Genomic DNA, 6,795 nt, shown 5'->3' with positions numbered 1-6,795 from the left:
GGCGCCTATGGTCCCAGCTACTTGGGAGGCTGAGGCAGGAGACTCGCTGGAGCCCAGGAGTTGGAGGTTGCTGTGAGCTTTGATGCCATAGCACTCTACCCAGGGGGACAGCTTGGGGCTCTGTCTCAGAAAAAAAAGAAAAAAAGAAAAAACAAGTGATCCCACCAAGCTACAAGGTAGGGGGTATTATCTCCATTTTACAAATGAGGAAACTGAGGCTCAGGGAAGTTTAATGACATTTTCTGATCACCCTAGCAGAAGTAGTAGATCTGCTATATTTAAACTAAAGTCTTGGACTTCAAATCCAGCACTCCTTGTCTAACACCCTCTTTTCCTGGGCCTATTGTGAGACAGCACATCCATATGTGATCATAGATGGAGAGCTCACTTGAAGCCTTGGGAACCTGTACATTTGAGGCTCTGGAGGCCCTGAATCCAGACATTACCACTGGGGAGGTAGGTTTGTGGTAGGCAGGGGCAGGGACAGGGGAACAAGTGTTGCTCCCCTGGGTGAGTCTTCTGAACCCCAGGAGCAAAAGAGCCCCATGGGTGCTGTCCATGGTTCTGGAGACCTGAGATGCTGCCAAGAGAGATGGGGAACCAATTTACTGAGGCCAAGAAGGGGTGAGAGGAAAGTGGCCTAGGTCATATCACCAAGCTCCTCTAAATGATGCTTTAGCCCCCACTCTGGGCTCCAGGCTCTGCCCTCTTCTCCCTCCACAATCAATAATATCGTTCACTCTTGGGTCCAGTCTCTAGCTATATGATTATGACTCCTAAATCAGGCCCAGATCTCAGTTTCTTAAGCACCAGACCCATGATCTGAGACATCCTGGACATCTTCACCTGTACATCTAGGGACTCCTCACATTCACCATGTCCAAAACAGAACGGTCACAACTAACAAATAATAATAGTGATCACCAGTGCCATTTATGAGACATTCATTGCATACCAGGTACTGTTATGGCAATTCACATGCATTAATCCTTTACAACAAACCTTTAAGGAGGATACTATTATTAGTTTTATTTTATTTTATTTATTTATTTATGTATTTGAGACAGAGTCTCATTATGTCGCCCTTAGTAGAGTGCTGTAGTGTCATAGCTCACAGCAACCTCAAACTCTTGGGCTTTAGCGAGTCTCTTGTCTCAGCCTCCCAAGTAGCTGGGACTATAGGCACCCACCACAACACCTCTATTTTTTGTTGTTGTTGCCATTGTTCTTTAGCAGGCCCAGGCCAGGCTCGAACCCACCAGCCTTGGTGCATGTGGGGCCCTGTAACTACTGTGCTACAGTGCCGAGCCTATTAGTTTTATTTTGCAGGCAAGAAAAATGAGGAACAGAGAGTAAGTTGCATGCCCAAGGTCACTCAGCTCACGAATTCCCAAGGAGCACAGCCCTATCTCCCTCTCAAGTCAGGGATCCCCAGGGCAGAGCTGGATCTCCCCCTCAGACCCATCTGTGCTCCATTGCTCACTACAGCCTGGCCCCTCTCCTCCAGTCCTGACCAGCTCACTACTGACCTGAGAATCTTCTTCCTCTAAGCCTGAGGGAGAATGATGATCTCATTAGCTGAGAGGTCTCCATGTCTGTCAGCAGCTGAATTTCTGGAACAGACTAGACCCTGCAGTACAGATGGACTGTTTCACTTTCTTTTTTTTTTTTTTTTTGAGACAGAGCCTCAAGCTGTCCCCCTGGGTAGAGTGCCATGGCATTACAGCTCACAGCAACCTCCAACTCCTGGGCTCAAGCGAGTCTCCTGCCTCTGCCTCCCAAGTAGCTGGGACCACAGGCGCCCGCCACAACGCCCGGCTATTTTTTGGTTGCAGCCGTCATTGTTGTTTGGCGGGTCCGGGCTGGGGATTCGAACCCGCCACCTTAGGTGTACGTGGCTGGCGCCTTAGCCGGTTGAGCTATAGGCGCTGAGCCGACTGTTTCACTTTCAATTAATCACCAGCAGGGCTGAACTTGCAGGTACCAGTATGCAGTTTGTGGCCCCTCTTATCCATGGCCAGGCCTGCTCAGGACACCCAAGTTTGAAATTGTTGGAGGAAAACAAGAAAAGGGACCCAGCCATAAGGCTTGGAAATCAGGTCCCTTGCCCTTTAACTATTTTCTGGCTGGCAGAAGAAGGGGTGCTCCCCTGTTGGCAGGCATTAAATTAGAACTTCATTACTTAAACTGCATATTGCTTTCACTGGCTCCAGCATCTAAGCTTGCCCTTGGGAGTTGACCCAGTGCTGGAGACAGCTTCAGCTGAGCTCCAGGAGTGGCTGGTGTGGCTCTGGCTACTGGCTATATTAGCAGGAAGAGAGTAGGCTGAAGGTTTGGTGATGTGTATGTCAAGTTACCATTGCCCAGACTTCCAAACAAAGAAAGCAGTAGGTTTTTGAGTCTAGCCCCCTCTTTGTCCAGTGGGTAAACAAGAGACCAGAGAAAGGAAGGGATTTATGCAGGGTGTCATAACCAATCAGCAATACAGAAAAGATTTCCCATTTGCTGTTCTACCTCCAAAGAAACACAGTGTCAGTGACCCCCAAGGACAGAACAAGTTAAGGTTAGGGTTACAGTTAGGGTATGTCTCTACAACTCTGTATCTGCCTGCTTAACCCCCACAAACTTCTCACCTTCAACACACTCCCAATTTTCTCTGTGTGTTCCCCATCACAATAAATGGCTGTACCATCTACCTGGTCGCCAAAGCCAGAGACTCAGAGACATCTACTATGCCACTCTCCCCCACACACAGGGCTGTAGACACTTCTCTGGTTCTCTTTCCTCATACTACACTGCTGTTTACTTGTCAGTCTCCTGAACCAGCCTGTGAGCTTCCAGAGGGCCAGAATGGGGTCTTTTCCTCTTCAAATCTCCAGCCTTTAATAAGGTGGTGTTCAAGGCCAGGCATGATGGCTCACGCCTATAATCCTAGCAATAGGGAGGCTGAGGCAGGTGGATTGCCTGAGCTCACTTTTTTGTTGTTGTTGTTGTTGTTGTTGTTTTTTGAGACAGAGCCTCAAGACCCCATCTCTAAAAATAGCCAGGCATTGTGGCAGGCACCTGTACTCCCTGCTACTTGGGAGGCAGAGGCAAGAGAATCACCTGAGCCCAAGAGCTGGAGGTTGCTGCGAGCTGTGACACCATAGCACTCTACCAGTCTACTCTGTCTCAGAAAGTAAATAAATAAAAATAAAAAAATAAAGTGGGGTTCAAAGTAGATGCTAGGTGAGTGTTCATTGAGTGAGTGAATATACTGTCTATCTCTAATTTGAATAGCTTCTGTAATAGGAAGCACACTCATTCTAAGATTAACTACTTGGTTTTTAAAGAGTCTTAATTGTTATAAAACAAAACAAAATAAACAACTCTTTCTTGAACTGAGCTGAAGTTAATGCTAGATGGCTTCTCTATAGGACTCTTGGCTTTGTCTTCTGGAGCCACCTAGATTGACCAGGGCCTTGTTTCTTTTAGTGTGATCCAAAGACCAGCAGCATTAATGTTACTACTTAGGAACTTGTTAGAAATGTAAATTCTCCAGTCCCACTCCAGATCTCTGAATCAGAAACTCTGGGGGTGGGAACAGCAATCTGTGTTCTCACAGGCCTTCCAAGTGATTCTGGTGTCAGATAAAACTTGAAAATTGCTGCTGTAGACCTCAGTCCCCCAGTTGCTGGTCCATAGATGAGCTGTATCAAAATTCCCTGGGGAACATTAACAATTTCATCTTCAGAGATCTGGGATGGGTCCCAGGTAGGACTGACATATAAAATAAGGACACGAAGTTAAATTTGAATTTCAGATAAAAAATGAATAATTTCTTAGTAGAAGTATGTTCCAAATATGAAATTCAAATGCAATTTAACTGGGTATCCTGTATCTGGCAACACTAGCTAGACATCTACTTTTAACAAGGCACTTGGCAGATGTAGCCAGGTTTGACCTAAATCCTCTATAGTCCTTCAAATATTTGAAGGAAAGTAGATATTATGACCACCTGTGTATTCTTACAATCCCCCCCTTCTTGGCATCATATTTTTGTTGATATACTCTAAGATAACATGTACTTTTGGCAGCCACATCATGATATTGACTCAAATTGAGTCTGTGATCATTGAAAATCCCCAAATCCTTCCCAAATATGCTGCTTCTAAACTGTGTCTATCCCATTCCAATTTTAGTTTGGGACCCAACTTCAGAATACGGCATTTCTCACTATCTTATTTCTCCTTCTTAGATTCTTCCATCGTTTTCAGTCTGTTGAGTCCTTTTAGATTCTGACTCTATGAGTGCTCTCAGGTTGTGTCCTCAGTGGATCTGATTATCAGGCTCTCCATGTTCCATTCAGTCAATAGTGAACATATTAGATCAGACATGGGTGAAGACAGAGCTCTGTGGTTCTCCACTAAATACCTGGCTCTCATATGACATTGACTCATTAATCAACTCTGTTTGTGCACAGGTCAATTACAACAGTACGAACATTAGCACCCACCAGCACCATGTCTCCTTATGAAATTTCACAATGATTTCATAAGACAATGCCAGATGCCTCACAGAGAGACTCTGTATCTGTAGTAATCCCCCTAGTCTGCTGGCCCAGCAACCCCATCTTGGAAGGAAGTGGGCTTAGTGTGCAATGACTCCGGCCACCCTCTTAATAACCTGGCTCAGATTCCTGACTGGTGCCTCTGCAACTCACGAGGTGAAAGTGGTAGAATCCACCATCTGTCCTAGTGAAAATCCAGATGACATCTGCCATCACCTCTCTTCACACCACTCTCCTTTCCTTCTCAATCATTTCTGGAAGGATTACCCTCAGCAACCTAGCAGTAGTACCCGGACATTCTCCTAGTGGTGGGGCTAAAATTTCTTGGAATTTGGAGAGCTTAATGCTTTCAGACTAATCGCATCAGCTTTCCCTCCCTGCCTTCCAGGAGCCCAGGCCAACTTCTAGGCTGGGGAACCTTGCCCAGGTCCAAGGGAGGAAGTGCAGAGCAGCATTGCTCAGTGCCTGGCTCCAGGAACTCTTGCTGAAGATTTAATGTCTTCCCTCTCCCCCTCAGAGTGCCTCCTGCATTGCCTGGTGCTGGGCCAGGCTCTGAGGAGCCAGGATGAAGGGACAGTTCTTTCTCTTTAAAGGGCTCATGATATAGAATGGGAGTCAGATGCAAATGGCAAACTGAACAACCTCAGTATCTAAATGTCATATCAAAAAGTGTGGACAGAAACCTCAGGAGAATGAGGAGGGAATGACTCATCCTTCTTGGAAAAGGGGGAAAGTTCCCAGAGGAGGTGACTTTGGGGCTGGGCCCTGAAGGATGAGTTGAAGTTCCCAAGCTGGAGAAGAGAGGAAACAGAATTCTAGTGAGGGAAACTACATGGGCAAAGGCTCACAGGAGGAAGCAACAGCACACATTTGGGCTCTGAGGACTGAGGCAGTGAGGCTGCACAGAGAGGGATGAAGTTTTGAGACAGCACTGACAGAACATGAAGGGGCTTTGCAGGCCATATTCAGGACTGTGCCACATATTCCTCCACCCTGCCTCCTTCTGTAATTGTCTTTGATTTGTACAGCCTGTGTACACTGAGCTCCACATGCACTGTGCACTTGGCTGGCATTAGGAGTTGAAAGCCAAGCTGCCCTCAGCCCAGCGGGAGCCAGACCTATGAACCCACAGTGACAACAGCAAGTGGCAAAGCTCTGGGAGGGTAGCAACACACAGAGGGAGAAGGAAGTTTTCTGGAAAGTGATTATGCCTACAACTGGTGACTTTGAGGACAACCAGAAGTCAGCTAAAGAGCAGGGAGACTCTTTCAAGGAGAGGAAGGAGCAAGTGAAGGGACAGTGGTGGAAGGTGGATGTAGTGGGGAAGGAAGGGATGAGGTTGGACTGGGAGGCAGGGCCATGTCAAACTTAAGCCAAGGTGTTGGAAGTCACTGGAGGCTGTTAATGATGGTCTGATTTTTGCTCCTGGGCCAATCTTCCAGGGTGCTTGTGGAGAATAGAGATCTGAGGGCAGACAGGCCAGACACCAAGTGAATAAATGTGAGCCATGTTAAGAAGAAGGGATGAGGTGACAAACTTGATGACAGGTGAGCTGCAGTGGCCCAGGGCAGAAGGATCTCCAAGCTTCACACATGTCACTAGTTCAGATGACCAACAGAGGGAGGGGTCATCAATGAGTTGGGCACCATGGCCATGGCTGGTGGGAAATTGGGCTCACAGAGCTCCACTTGGGGCATGGTGAGTAGGCAATGCTTGTGGAGTATCCCAGGAATAGCCCTGATGGAACTAGGGTATAGGGCTGGTCCAGGAACAGAGGTGGAAACCTGACAGGGTTTGGGGTGGAAAAGAGGAGTTAGAAGAACAGCTTCGATCATTAAGTCCCCAAAACTCCCTTCTCCTGAAGAGTCTGGATGATGCCCCCAGGCATAGGTGGGAATCAGAGTTCAGAGAGGGGCAGTGACTTCCTCAGGGTCACACAGCAAGGAGTAGAAGAACTCAACCTAGAACCCAGGGATTTGGGATTCAGGAGGAAGCACATATGAGAGGAGCTTCTGTTCTCATCACCACTGCTATCTCCTGTCACTCTCTCCCCTTCAGAGTCTCTTGTTCCTCTCACAGTTCCCCTCTCTCTCCTCTGCTTCACAGAGAACACCCCCACCCCATCACACTGAGGCCAGAGAGGGGAGGAGTGTTGCAGGGAAGGCCCCACCTGGGATGTCCAGGAAGGTCTGATTCCTTCTTTTCCTACCTCCCTTCTCTCCTTCCCTCCCTCCCATCCCACTCCC

The sequence above is a fragment of the Otolemur garnettii genome, unplaced genomic scaffold, assembly GCF_000181295.1.
Source record: "Otolemur garnettii isolate 467f Iridium unplaced genomic scaffold, OtoGar3 scaffold00077, whole genome shotgun sequence".
NCBI lineage: Eukaryota > Metazoa > Chordata > Mammalia > Primates > Galagidae > Otolemur > Otolemur garnettii.
Note: the sequence above shows the minus strand (reverse complement) of the source record.